General features: G+C 39.6%; 1 protein-coding gene across 1 annotated transcript in view; it reads left to right on the top strand.

Moving 5' to 3' along the window:
- LOC562831 (gamma-aminobutyric acid receptor subunit pi) overlaps nucleotides 1–15,378 on the top strand; it is a 118,526-nt gene that overhangs the window by 54,345 nt on the left and 48,803 nt on the right. The window lies entirely within an intron of this gene.

Below are 15,378 nucleotides of genomic sequence, written 5' to 3'. Positions count from 1 at the left end.
TTCGTCCATCCAGTTTTCATCCATCTTGTCTGTTCATCCATTCAGTTTTATCCATTCATCTGTCCATCTATTCTGTTTTCATCCATTTATCTGTCCATCCATTTAGTATTCATCCATTCATCTGGCCGTCCATTCAGTATTCATCCATTCATCTGGCCGTCCATTCAGTATTCATCCATTCATCTGGCCGTCCATTTAGTTTTCATCCATTTATCTGTCCGCCCATTCAGTTTTCATCCATTCATCTGTCCGCCCATTCAGTTTTCATCCATTCATCTGTCCGCCCATTCAGTTTTCATCCATTCATCTGTCTGTCCGCCCATTCAGTTTTCATCCATTCATCTGTCTGTCCGCCCATTCAGTTTTCATCCATTCATCTGTCTGTCCGCCCATTCAGTTTTCATCCATTCATCTGTCTGTCCGCCCATTCAGTTTTCATCCATTTATCTGTCCTTCCATTTAGTTTTCATCCATTTGTGTTTTCATCCATTCATCTGTTCGTCCATCCAGTTTTCATCCATCTTGTCTGTTCATCCATTCAGTTTTATCCATTCATCTGTCCATCTATTCTGTTTTCATCCATTCATCTGTCCATCCATTCAGTATTCATCTATTCATCTGTCCGCCCATTCGGTTTTCATCTATTCATCTGTCCGCCCATTCGGTTTTCATCTATTCATCTGTCCGCCCATTCAGTTTTCATCCATTCATCTGGCCGTCCGTTCAGTTTTCATCCATTCATCTGGCCGTCCGTTCAGTATTCATCCATTCATCTGGCCGTCCGTTCAGTATTCATCCATTCATCTGGCCGTCCGTTCAGTATTCATCCATTCATCTGGCCGTCCGTTCAGTATTCATCCATTCATCTGGCCGTCCGTTCAGTATTTATCCATCCATCTGTCCATCCAGTTTTTTTTCCATCTGTCTATCCATCTGTTCAGTTTTATCCATCCATCGGTCCGTCAGTGTCTTTCCGTCTGTTCATCCATTCAATTTTCATCTATCAGTCTGTTCGTCCATGCTTCCACTTTTCATCCATCCACCTGTCCATCCATCCATCCTTCCACTTTTCATCCATTTGTCTGTCCTGGATCCACTTTTGAGCCATTAATCTGTCCATCCATACAGTTTTCATCCATATATCTGTCCATCCATCAATTTTACTTACCTTCGTCTGTTTATCCATACAAATTTAATCCATGCATCCAATATTTTTCAATCATCAATGCATCTATCCGTCTTTATCAGTCATCTATCCTCTTTATCCATCCATCCATCCATCATTGTTGATTCATTGATGAATGATTTATTTATCTAATCTAATTCTTTAGTTTTGTTTCAGTCATGTATACATTTTCATCCGTCCATTGTTTTGCTGTCAAGATTTAATTTGTTCATTTGTCTGTCCATCCATCAATTTCTTTTTCATCCACACATCTACATATAATCGTTTAATCCATCCATCCAGTGTTGTTCTGTAGTTTTATGAATACGTTCATGTATAATTTTTCATCCATTCATTGTTTTGTCAAGTTTATCCAGCCACACCCATAATATTTTCCATCTGTCCATTGTGTTTCAGCCAGTTGTTATCCGTCCTTCAAAACTTCATCCAGTCTATCATCCACAAGCTCTAGTTTTCCATTCATTTGTCCATGGATCCATTTTTCCATTCCACTAACCATTCATCCACATTATAAGCCAGTCATTGAAGGTCCACACATGTGCAGTATGAACATCACTAAAGCTGCTGCATAACAAACACTCAAAGTGTGTCAGTGAGTATTCCTGTAAGTGAGCAGGCTCAGAAACTCCTCTGAACGGTGACAGCTATGAAATTAATTTTGAATAGCCTGGGAATCAGTGAACAAGCAGACATGGATAATAATACATCTGCTGCAAATGCAGTTAGACAGGTGGAGTGGATGGATTAAGCCACACATGTGGATCTTGATGCTTGCGGGATGTGGACACATTAGATTGTTTGGTGAGTTTCCAAAAACTGCCACCCACGTTTTTGTGCCAGTGCAGAATTCACTGATACCATTCAGCCGAGCGGTGAAGGCTTGGAGATTACAGAAGATTACTGTCTGTGCTGACACAACGCTTTATGGCAGGCTCCCCCATCACTTAAAACCACAAGGCATTCAGCATCATGACTTGATTTCATTCTCCTTTAGTCAGTCTGTTTGCAGATACAGGGGTCCACCTGGCAAATGCCAGAAGGGCCGGACCATTTTTTAAATGTGGGCCGGTCAGCTATTTTTATTTTTTTTTTCTGTATTGTTTTTTAAATGTAGCCATCTTTTATCTTGTGCGAGATGTGAATATTATGATTATGATGGTGATAATAGTAAGAATAATAGTAAATGTTAAGCATTGCCCCAATCAGCAACAACCGGCTGGTTTCGAGATGGACCGACCCAATTTGAGGTTACGCAGACATAATCAAAATTTGGCAAGAATGTCAAACAAACAGTGAGTGCAACACACGCTAATTGTCAGAGATGGACCATAAAAAGGGAAAGGCAGTCAAGTCAGACATTGCCAATTACATAAAATTAACTGAACTAGTCTCGAAAGGGGGCAGTGCAGTGGCGCAGAAGGTGGTGCTGTCGCCTCACAGCAAGAAAGTTGCTGGTTTGAGCCTCATCTGGGACAGTTGGTGTTTCTGAGTGGAGTTTGAATATTCGTGTGGGTTTCCTTCTATTTTCTTCCACAAGTCCAAACACATGCTATAGGTGAATTGGGTAGGCCAATTGGGAATTGGGTAACCCAGTAATGGGTAGCAGCATTGAGGGCATCCACTGTATAAAACATATGCAGGATAAGTTGGCGATTCCCAGATTAATAAAGGGACTAAGCTGAAAAGAAAATGAATGACATGATTGCATATATAAATGGGTTGTTTTTGTTTCAGTCACATACATTAAATGTTTAAATATCTCTTAAATAGGTATTGCTTATATAATTTTACCATCTGTACAGAAATTTAAGTAGTGAATGTGGGTGTCCTTGGGTGGGGCTGTGTCGGTGTGGTAATGTGGGCTGGTGTGGCTACAATGCCAGGGCTGATTTTTAGTCCCAGTCCGCCCCTGTGCAGATATATGATAAATGTCTCATTTAAGTTGAAGCTGCAGTAGGTGATGGTCTTCAGAAATGTGTGTTATTGGTGCTGGTTGAAAGCCTCTTCACAGTCCAACAGTACTGATTAAAGTAACTGATCTGAATGTGTTTATATGTGTTCTTATATTCTGGGTGAGGCATAAAACTAAAACATGTTTATTTAATTAAATATTGTCAGGCCGATATCTCCCATAATTCTGATAAGTAGCCTAAACTGTCTGTCAGCAGATGTGGATTTGTACATCTGCACACGCATTCAGACAGATCCGACATCAGTGGCGGATTTAGCCATGGGCAGTATGGGCGATCGCCCAGGGTGGCATCTTGCTGGAGGCAGCATGGGATGGTGCAACAAAAAAAAAAAGTGCCCCAGTGAAAGCTTTGACGTAAGTGTATTAATTCAGAGTGATGAGCCCAGAATAAAGATGTTCGGGGTTTTCACATTTGGCTTCTTGCACGCGCAAGTTTGTAATTCTTTATGTGCAACGGTGCAATCGAAACAATGCTAGTGAAAACAAGTTGCCGCATATATGCACAAAACCATTCATGTGCACTGCTCCTGATGCTGGTTCCACGTACAGTGAACAACCAGCTCATTTGAACCCAGGCTCAATCTGAAAACGTAGTCCCGTGGACGTTTCTGGAGACTGCGAAATACGTCCCGGGACATTCAGACATGCATGCAGACAGAGATGCATTCTGCGTGAATGTCTCCCGAATCTGCGCATGTGCTGAACATTTTGCAGTAAAAACTGGTAGCACACAACAATTTGCACAAATGCTCCCAAATATATTTTGAGGTCGCATAGATAAAATTTCTGCCGCATATGCGACCAAATTGGTTGTGTTTTCGAGCCCCGCAAAGTACTGTAAAGCTTTCTAAATGGCATAAGGTGACAGTAGGTTATCTGCTGTCACCTTAAAGGTGCGCGTTTGTGTTTTCAGGGGGTGTGGCTTATTGATGGCAGGGGAGGGACTGTGCTTTCAAAGTTATTACTAACAGACAGCATTTAGGCAGATCACCTCCTGCACCTTTAACCTTGTCTTTCTTTTTAAACATAGACATGAAAATCACATGCTCTACTTAAATGATTGGCAATCTTCAATGCTTTTGTGCATATATTTAAGCTTTTTTGTTTGTGTGTGTGGGGAAGTTTTTGTGCAGTGTATTATGTCTTTGTTAGATATTATTAATGGTTGTCTCTTTAAAGAGGATCTTTTATGCCCCCTTTTTACAAGATGTAATATAAATCTCTGCTGTGTCTAGAGTGTGCAGTGAAGTTTGAGCTGAGGATAGCACACAGATGATGTTCTCCAGCTCTCTGAATCTGACTCGTTCAAGCTTTAATCCTAGTTGTGGTGTTTTGGTGACTGTCGGATTTTATTTTAATTCTAATTTAATTTTTTTTTTATAATAATTAGTTACATTTTATATAGCGCTTTTCTGGGCACTCAAAGCGCTTTACACAATGGGGGGGATCTCCTCATCCACCACCAGTGTGCAGCATCCACCTGGATGACGCGACGGCAGCCATTTTGCGCCAGACCGCACACCACACACCAGCTGATTGGTGGAGAGGAGACAGAGTGATGATATGCCAATCATGATATGGGGAGGGTTAGGAGGCCATGATGGACAGAGGCCAGTGGGCAGATTTGGCCAGGATGCCGGGGTTAAACCCCTACTCTTTTTCGAAGGAGATCCTGGGATTTTTAACGACCACAGAGAGTCGGGACCTCGGTTTAACGTCTCATCCGAAAGACGGATGAGACGGATACTTATTAAAAATAAGTAATTATTTTTAGGGTTTTTTCACCTTTATTATGATAGGACAGTAGAGATTTCAGACAGGAAAGCATTGGGAGCAGAGAGAGGGAAAGCATTGGTAAAGGACCTTGACCTGGGAATCGAACTCGGGTCGCCTTGAGCACATCAGCTCACATTACCAATATGCTATTGGTGCCTACGACTGTCGCCTCAAATTAGGCATGCTCAAAATAATCGATTAACCGTTAACCGAAAGGGTGCGTTTGTAACCGATTAATGCTATCAGTTAAACGATTAAAATTATTATTTTATATATTTTTAGTTTGGCTGCATAAGGGGCAGATTGAATGCGCCTTTGCGTTAAGAGGGGCATCTTTTGCACGCGGCTCATCCCAGAGCAGCAGTTTGTGTTGTCAAGACAACTAGAGAGAACTTTTAAAGAGCTTGGTTTCCGCTACAACAAAATGCATCCCGCCACGGCTACATTCACATTCAAAACATTCAGTTACTGTTGTTGTTGTTTTCAATAGCGGATTATAATCGCATCAAAACATATTAAAAGGTAAGTGGATTATTACAGCGCAAACTTTTTTGTAACCGCATAGTGCTGTACGCTATTGTTTAATCCTTTGGGGTAACGTGCTGACTGACTGACTGACTGACAGGTGCGCGATGCGTGAGGCCAGCAAACACGCAGAAGCTTTCAGTTAAGATGAACACAGTTTCTATAGTTATACTTTATTTATAGATAAAGTATGACTCTGCATATAATCAATCTATCTTGCTGGAGTTTATAGCCGTTTCGCTTTACTTCAGGACGCATTATTGCCGCTCTAAAGGTCTAATCGCTGTTTTAAGTTATCCAGAGCTGTATGAATGTAAAAATCTTGAATATCACAATAGCATTAAATATTACAATTTTATCAACATATACAGCAACACTTTTGCACAATCGATACCCAGCTGATTCAGTCGTTTCATAAGAGGAGCGCGCCTCTTCTCTTCTTTTTTCCTTGTCAACATAAAGGCAGTGAGGTGCGCCTCGCATTTTTGGAATGAAAAAAAGCACGTTAACTGTGGTCGGCCACTTGTTTTACTGCAAGACATACTTAACTTTGCGGGACGATAACGTAAAACCCGTGGCTACTGACACATTTGCCAAAGAAGCAAAATAGAAGAAGAATATTGCTTGAAACAGACATGTTGATGCCAAACCAGCGCTGATGTTGACCTGGATCTGCGTCATAAACGCAACAAATAGGCTTTACCTTTTATTTTACAGCTTATAAAGCATGTATGCACATTAATGCAATATCATATTTAAACAACAAAACTGTTTACAAAAAGTTAACACATGCGCGCGTTGTTGTCTTTTCATCACGCAGCGCGCGCACTTGAACCGCGATGGAGAGAAAGGAAACCATAGCAAGACATGATCTTTAAAATAATGATTTCTATTAAAAATGTAAAAAGGTTTTGTGATTATAATAATACAAGCGGGGCATTAAATAAATGCATATTTTCCGTGGAGCGAGCGATTTGAGGAAGTCTGCTATTTTATTTGACGGAAGACAAAAATATGATTGGAAAAAAAAACAGCCTATGCCGGTTATTAAAAATAATCAGCCTGTGTTTTCGATTTGTAATATAAATTAATTATTTAAGTGAAAATAATTTAGGGCAGTCCTATTTATTTTAGTTATTTTATTTAGTTTATTCTGTTCTTCTGTGCTAAACACTGCAGGTGCGTGAAAATGCTCTGTTGTATTGTTCTATTATTAACATGCTAGCATATAAAAATAAATCTGTATTTTATGCAATATTTAATGTGTCAGACACAAAATAGACACGTCAATTTGTTTAATATAAAATTAATAGTAATCTGACCAGTTAACCGTTAATAACCGATTAATGAGCGGCGGTTGTCGGTTAGCAAAATTAACCAAAATGAGCATCCCTACTTTAAATGCAACCGAGATTGTACTCTTTTTCAGAAGAGGGCGGAGCTCTAGACAGCTGTGCGTGACCATAGCGGCAGATGTAAAACAGCACTGTGTGTGTTGTCAGTGCTGGTCAGGTGTGTGTTCAGAGTTAATCTATGTCACTCCTGTCGCTGTTCATCTAAAACTCCACTTCTATAATCCTCTTAGTCTATGCTGACATCATCTTCAGCAGCTCAAACACTCTAATGGCTAATGGACAGACGGCTGCTTCTCACTCAGGGCTGCTGTTTATGCTAATGAGATGGAGATGTGGGCACTAGTGGGCGGAGCTTTCCCCCTCTGATGACCTGTACAAAGGTAGACTGTCATTCAAGGTGTAGAATTAATTAATGTTTACCATTAGAGGCTGGATATACTCGCACACTGCTGCCACACCACTGTTCAAACCCCTCATTTGAAGTGATTTTGGCATTATAGGTGCTCTTTAATGTATTGCTAATCTCAGTTGAAAACTAATAACTTTGTGTAACTTTTTACCCTTCAGCTACAGTCTCTTAAATGAGACCAAGCTGAAATCTGTGCACCAAAGCGTTGCAGATTGGTGTTTAAGTTGAGCTTGTCATTTTAATGTCCATGTTCAAAATTGGGGGCGACTGACTAGGCAAATGCATGCAAATCATTATAGAAGTAATAAGTGAATGTAAGACATCTTGAAGGTCAGTATGGACGCATGTCATTTTTATAAGACCTTAATAGCGTGTGTGGTGATGGTTGTTTTATTTCTGAGGCTGTAATGTGATGGCAGAAGAGCCTACAGTCTGTAATTCAGGCTCTGTGAAGCGTTAACTGCAGGTTAAAGTAATCTTCTTGACCACATTGATTAAACACACTCTTCAAATCCAATCTCATTAGCAAGCCATTGAACACAGAGCAGAATTAGCACTTCATCAGAGCCATCCGTCCATCCAGAACCCCCAGAAAAAGCAACCTGCTTTACAGCCGCAGGGAAGCAGAGAAAGAGGAAAGACGGAGAAGTGAATGATCAAATATCCTCTTTGTGGAATCTGCCGAGAACAATGAAAACCTGATGGAGGAGCCCTGCGCTTTCTGTAGAGAATCACACAAATTATAAGAGAAAATGCTTTGTATAACTATTTATATTACAGCTTTACTCTTGTGGTTTATATTTTTCTCAAAAAATAGTAAAATAATTCCAGATTACAAAATCCAAACAGGTGCAGTTTTTAGTTAATTTATTTTATTTAATTGATTTATCATTATTTTTAGTAAATTTATTTTTGTGCTGCTGTTAAACAAGATCTTTAAAAAAAAAAAAAAAAATATATATATATATATATATATATATATATATATATATATATATATATTTTTTTTTTTTTTTTTGTTTTGTTTTACTGCTTTTGTTTATGCTCGAGATTTTTAATTCAATATTAGGTTTTTTTAATGTATTTTTTTTTTACATCAAGCTTGTATACACTCACTGGCCACTTTATTAGGTACACCTTACTAGTACTTGGTTGGACCCCCTTTTGCCATCAGAACTGCTTTAAACCGTGTCAGATTTAAGAAGCTACTGGAAATATTCCTTTTGCTCCATATTGTCATGATAGCATCACACAGTTGCTGCAGATTTGTCGGCTGCACATCCATGATGCCAATCTCCCGTTCCACCACATCCCAAAGCTGCTCTATTGGATTGAGCTCTGGTGACTGTGGAGGCCATTTGAGTACAGTGAACTCATCATCATGTTCAAGAAAGCAGTCTGAGATGATTGAGCTTTATGACATGCTGCGTTATCCTGCTGGAAGTAGCCATCAGAAGATGGAGACACTGTGCTCATAAAGGGATGGACATGGTCAGCAGCAATACTCAGGTAGGCTGTGGCGTTGATGCTCAATTGGTACTAATGGACCCAAAGAAAATCTCCCCCACACCATTACACCACCACCAGCAGCCTGAACCGCTGATACAAGGCAGGATGATCCATGCTTTCATGTTGTTGAGGCCAAATTGTGAGCCGAGCATCCGAATGTGTCAGCAGAAATGGAGACTCATCAGAGCAGCAACGTTTCTCCAATCTTCTATTGTCCAGTTTTGGTGAGTCTGTGTGAATTGTAGCCTCAGTTTCCTGTTCTTAGCTGACAGGAGCGGCACCCGGTGTGCTCTTCTGCTGCTGTAGCCCATCCGCCTCAAGGTTGGACGTGTTGTGTGTTCAGAGATGCTCTTCTGCAGAGCTCGGTTGTAACGAGTGCTTATTTGAGTTACTGTTGCCTTTCTATCAGCTGGAGCCAGTCTGGCCATTCTCCTCTGACCTCTGGCCTCATCAACAAGGCATTTGCACCCACAGAACTGCCGCTCACTGGATATTTCCTCTTTGTCGGAGCATTCTCTGTAAAGCCTAGAGATGGTTGTGCGTGAAAATCCCAGTAGATCAGCAGTTTCTGAAATACTCAGAGCAGCCCGTCTGGCAGCAACAACCATGCCACGTGTAAAGTCACTTAAATCCCCTTTCTTCCCCATTCTGATGCTCGCTTTGAACTGCAGCAGATCCTCTTGACCATGCCTACATGCCGAAATGCAGTGAGCTGCTGCCATGTGATTGGCTGATTAGAAATTTGCTTTAACAAGCAGTTGTACAGGTGTACCTAATAAAGTGGCCTGTGTGTGTGTGTGTGTGTGTGTGTGTGTGTGTGTGTGTGTGTGTATATATATGTGTATGTATATATAATCACACACACGCACACATATATTTATGTTTTACATTTATTATTATTACAATATATTTCATTTTAAGAAACGTTTTCATTATTTTGCAGCAGTAAAATGTCCGGCAGAATAATAAATCATTAACTTTTGCTATCTGCTAATAGTTTGAAAAAACTCACTTGGATATCTACTTTCCTTTGGATATAAATAAGCCACTGCAATGACAAATGAACTATGATTATAAAAATAATAGTAATAATAATAATGCTCCTGTCAATCTGTTTCAGAGGGCAAATATTATTCCTCAATGGGAAAAGTTCCTCTGTGCCTCTGCAGGAGACGTCAGAAACCCGTCAGCTTCAGTTTCTTACTCACTTAAAGGTCAAGTGTGTCACTTCTCAGCATGTTAACACACTTTCTCTGAAGTTTAATGTTCAGAGTCATTCATTATTAATTTGACCTCCTCAAGTGTGAAGTGCTGCGAATGTTTTAGGAGCTGAGTTTAGAGGAGAACAGAAAGTGCCTGTTCTCCACGTCTGACCTAAATGTACAGCACGTCTTCAGTGCAGATATACAGATGAGGGCAAAATTATTCGCCCTTCTGTGAAACTTTTACTCTTTAAAAAAAAAAAAAAAAAATATTGTTTCTCAAGTGATATTTCATGAAGCAATTTTCACAGTATTCCCTATAATATTTTTTTCTTTTGGAGAAAGATTGTTTTATTTTGGCTAGAGTAAAAGCAGTGATTAAAAGCATTCATTTCAGTTGGCTGCAGAATAAGCTAATGCAGCCCAATAGCGGTTACTCAGCAGGACTGACCCTGGTCAGTGCCTGGATGGGAGACCACATGGGAACACTAGGTTGCTGTTGGCAGTAGTGTCAGTGAAGACGGCCGGGTGCACTTAACCTGTGGTCTGTGTGAGTCCTAATGCCCCAGTATAGTGAAGGAGACACTGTACTGTCAGTGAGCGCTGTCTTTTGGATGAGATGTTAAACCGAGGTCCTGACTCTCTGTGGTATTTAATAATCCCATGGCGCTTCTGGTAAAGAGTATGGGTGTAACCCTGGTGGCCAAACTCCCTCCATCAGCCCTCACCCATCATGATCTCAATCATCCCCATCCACAGAATTGTCTGTATCAATGTCTCTCCTCTCCACCAATAGCTTATGTGTGGTGAAGCACTGGTGCTGTTGTCCTGTGGCTGCCAGAGCATCATCCAAGTGGAGCTGCTTGCTGGTGGTGATGTGAAAAGACCCCCCCCCCCCCTCATGATTGTGAAGCGCTTTGGGTGTATGGCCAAACTCAAAATAATGTGCTATATAAATACACATTACTGTAGCGAAATTTAGTTTAGTTTTTGAATATTAATGATCCATAATAACAAGTTATTATTGATTATTAATATTCTTAATTAACGCACAGTTAATATATAACAATGACTTCACCCGCTCGTCTGAATGAACTCTGCAATTATTTATTGATTTAGAAAGGGAATTATACTACTTGTGAAGTAGATGAATAGGTGTAATAGTCAGGGAGAAAATACTAAATTTTACAAACACACAACATTTACTCTGAGTTGTATTTTGCAATTTCTGGGTCTGTTTTAAAGGCGTGCGTGTGTGTGTGTGTGTGTGTCTGTGTGTATGTGCATGTGTGTGTGATTTATTTTTTTCTCATTGGAATGTCTTTGTGTGGGCTGAAATGGTGAAGAGGGGGTTTTCCCTCCTTTTTCTTATCCGCCGTGTTACTTTGAAGCCCGAACAGAGAGGATTGAGGCGATCTGCTAACTCTCCTGTTGAAATAAAGGAGTCACCCAGAGATTCTCGGAGCAGACTCCCTTTCACTGGGTGATCGTAAGTGTCCTGTAGACTATATCCAGATAGACAAATGAGGTAACAAATGAAATTTTACCTCCGGACTGTACGTTGCATTACATTACTTTCACTTTCATTATTTTGCTTGGCCCATTTTCAGATTATTTTGCTTGTTTTAAGGAAAGACTCACTTCACTTTTGACTCATTGTTTCTGAAAACAAGCCAGTATTTTATTTAACTTGTCTGGAAGATTTGTGAACTAGATACAAGACAGAGATGAGCAGTTTTTTATTAATTTATTTTTTCAGTTTGCCCACTTGCAGAAGTATATTAAGTAAAGAAAATAATGGGGAAATTACTTCAGTCGTAACTATGTGGAATGATTTTATAACAATCAATAATCAATCATGATTTCACTACAATCAGTTTTATAACAGATCATCATAACTAAACTTAATATATGAAATCAACAATAACACACTGCAAAAATGCTTTTCTTGCTTATATTTTTTGTCTTGTTTCTAGTCCAAATTTCTAAACATTTCTAAATAAAGAAAAATTTTGTAGACAAGCAAAAAATATTGTCTTGTTTTGAGATATAATATGCCATTATTAAGTGAGTTTTTCCTTAAAACAAGCAAACTAATCTGCCAATGGGTTAAGCAAAATAATCTTACGTCATAAGAAAAAAACAAGATTAATTTGCTTACCTCATTGGCAGATTATTTAGCTTTTTTTAAGGAAAAACTCACTTAATATTGGCACAATATTTCTTAAAAAAAGACTATGTTTTGCTTGTCTAGAAATTGCCTCTTGATATAAGAATTTTTAGATATTTGGACTAGAAACAAGACATAAAACCTAAGCAAGAAAAGCATTTTTTGCAGTGCACCTTTTTAACTTTTAATAATGTTTACAAAGCAAATCCAATTAGATTCACTTATTTGGTAAACGAAGCAAGTGTCTCATATAATAGATCTACTTAAAGACAGAACATATTACTTTATAAACTGTGTTGTAAATAAATCATATGAACACTTTATTATTTTTATTATTATTATTATTATTATTATATCACAACAATATTAATAAAATTCATTTAAAAACGGAATAAATATAAATTTAGACACATTTACACAAAAGTAAATAAATGATGGGCTGAAAATCTGTGATTTTTCTGCATGTACAGATTTCGTGTGGGCCTAGTTATAAGTTATGAATTTCAGTTTCGGTCTCATTTCGATCAGTTGTCCAGCTCTACTATAACTCCTCTATAAAGGATCCCCTGTGCAGATCAATCCAGAGGTTGTTAGTTTTCCTGAAGTGTTCAGTCTTGTAAAAGCCATGCTGTGATGATCCCCCAGGCTAAACTATAGTTTGTTCGATCTGCTGAACTCTGGCCATCACTTTGGATGAAAGCAGGTGCATGTTTGAACACACTCAAGAAGCTGAAAAATGTGTAGAGAAAAACACTCAATCATTGATGGAGGAGAACATTTAGTCTCGAATCTACCTGAAATACTGTAAACTGCACTGCTATTTTTGTTCTCCATTACAGCATGCATGCACATACAGCTAAAGACGATAATTCACCATCCTGCAAAATATTAATGCTTTTTTTTATTAAAATGTTACTATTTTACACACAGTGCAATTTAAAGGCTTAGCTAGGTTAATGAGGGTAAAGTTAGGGTAATTAAGCAAATTATTAGACAACAGTGGTTTGTTCTGGAGACAATTAGGAAACAAAAACAAATAATTTTGCCTTCAGCTGTGCTTGTATAAATACAATGCTTATATGGACTTTTTAAAGAAAATATTTTGAAGCTCTACAAAGGTATACTATTTACACAATTTTTATAAAGTAGGAAATACTTTACTAACTGTTTATTTACCTTCCAGTGTATTCCAGTTTCAATAATACACTTTATTTATTTATTTATTTATTTATTTATAGGGATGCACAGAGGTTTGATACTGCATATTTTTGCTGCATCGTGTATCGGCCAGCTGGTACCGATCCAAATCCGATCTTGCGCATGAGCTATATTCTGTGTAATTTATAAACCAACAAAAGCCTTAAAAGTAGCCTATTATAAAGCACTAGAAAGTTGTCATGTATGCCTACTAATCCCAAATGTTCTGACGCCGTTCTATAGTTTGTGAAGCACAGATGAACATTCAAGCGGTTCAATTCATGTTCAGGCGAAGCAGTGGCGCAGTAGGTAGTGCTGTCGCCTCACAGCAAGAAGGTCGCTGGTTCGAGCCTTTGCTCAGTTGGCGTTTCTGTGTGGAGTTTGCATGTTCTCCCTGCGTTCGTGTGGGTTTCCTCCGGGTGCTCCAGTTTCCCCCGGAAAAGGCTAAACTGTCTGTAGTGTATGAGTGTGTGTGTGGATGTTTCCCAGAGATGGGTTGCAGCTGGAAGGGCATCCGCTGCGTAAAAACTTGCTGGATGAGTTGGTGATTCATTCCGCTGTGGCGACCCCGGATTAATAAAGGGACAAAGCCGACAAGAAAATTCAGCAGTGGTGTTGTGAGGGGTGGCTTTGGGGGCTTAAGCCCCTAATGTTTTAGAGTATGTTGCACTTAAATAAAAACAGGCTGTATAAGATTTTTTTTTAGTAGAGGTGTGAACCTATACTGGTCTCACGGTTCAGTTACGATCATCATGCTGTCGATTCGGTTCAATTCGATATCTCGGTGCATCACGGTGCATTGACGGTCCTTTCCATACACAGTTTTATATTTTAGGGGGGACTATAATAAGCTGTCTGTATAAACACACACACACACAGCACCACACTGTCTGTCATTCACACACATACACAAACATGGACAGCACAAAACAAACACACACACACACTTAAGCCCTCGCAATGTGTTTAGCCAGGAGAGCTCGCGCTGAGTGGAGCAAAAAAAACAAGAAGCACTTTTCCGACAGTCCCCGACAGCTCTGCTCCACGTGAGCTCTCCCAGCTAAACTCATTGCGAGGGCTTAAACCGAGCCGTGCTCGTAATGTCGAGCGAGGGAAAGAAAAAGACAGCTGTGAAACATAACCAGCTTTGTCTTTTTGTAGGAAACACACTTCAGATCTTTTTAGGAGCGGTTTTGGAGTTATTTCTGTCTATCACTGATGTGTCAGGATTATCGAAAACAAAACCAACCTAACCGTGCTCATTTCTGGCGCCCCCTGGATGCACTGCACTGCCAATGCCACGGGCCGGCCCTGAGTTGGCTCCTGAGTGTTGTAAATACCGGCGCTCACCTCCCTCACGACAGAGCGCATGTGAGATAAATGACGTCAGTACATAATAACCGGTTATGATTATTAATGAACCGATACCGAATTGTCCGTGTCTGCATCACGGTGCACCGAAAAAACTATTAATTTTGACACCCCTACAATATATTGAATATGACGAAACTCCCATAGTCGAGCAAACGAGATAGATTTATGAAGCACTAATGCCAAAAGTGATACTATCATCTCCAACATCAGCAACAGGCAAGTAACCAGAGCGCATTTGCAGCACATGAAGTGTGATGATTGGTGTGATTTGAGCAGCAAATGATGTTCACCTTCCTCTCGCTCGGGTCTGCTTTATTCATCCTCATCTGCGGTTTCCAGCTCACTCAAGATTTGGACTCGGATAAAAAGGCATTTTAAGTGGCAGACATGCTCTATTTTAGGTTTATGAATTAATAATCGACTTTCCTCCCTTCCCAATACGTCTGAATATCTCGATTTCAAATCTGATCCAAAAACTGGCACACACCTGGCAAATGTGTTTATTAATAAATGATTTAAGCAAACATTTGATCTACATAATTCATGCATGTCTGTAGGTGCGTTTATGTAAGTGTAGCTATGTATTTCACAGTTTTTCTATGCTTTTTCTATGTGGCGCAGTAGGTAGTGCTGTCGCCTCACAGCAAGAAGGTCGCTGGTTCGAGCCTCGGCTTAGTTGGCGTTTCTGTGTGGAGTTTGCATG

Source organism: Danio rerio, chromosome 13 (assembly GCF_049306965.1).
Source record: "Danio rerio strain Tuebingen ecotype United States chromosome 13, GRCz12tu, whole genome shotgun sequence".
NCBI classification, from domain to species: domain Eukaryota; kingdom Metazoa; phylum Chordata; class Actinopteri; order Cypriniformes; family Danionidae; genus Danio; species Danio rerio.
The sequence above is the reverse complement of the archived record's forward strand: the minus strand, read 5'-3'. Positions and strand labels throughout refer to the sequence as shown.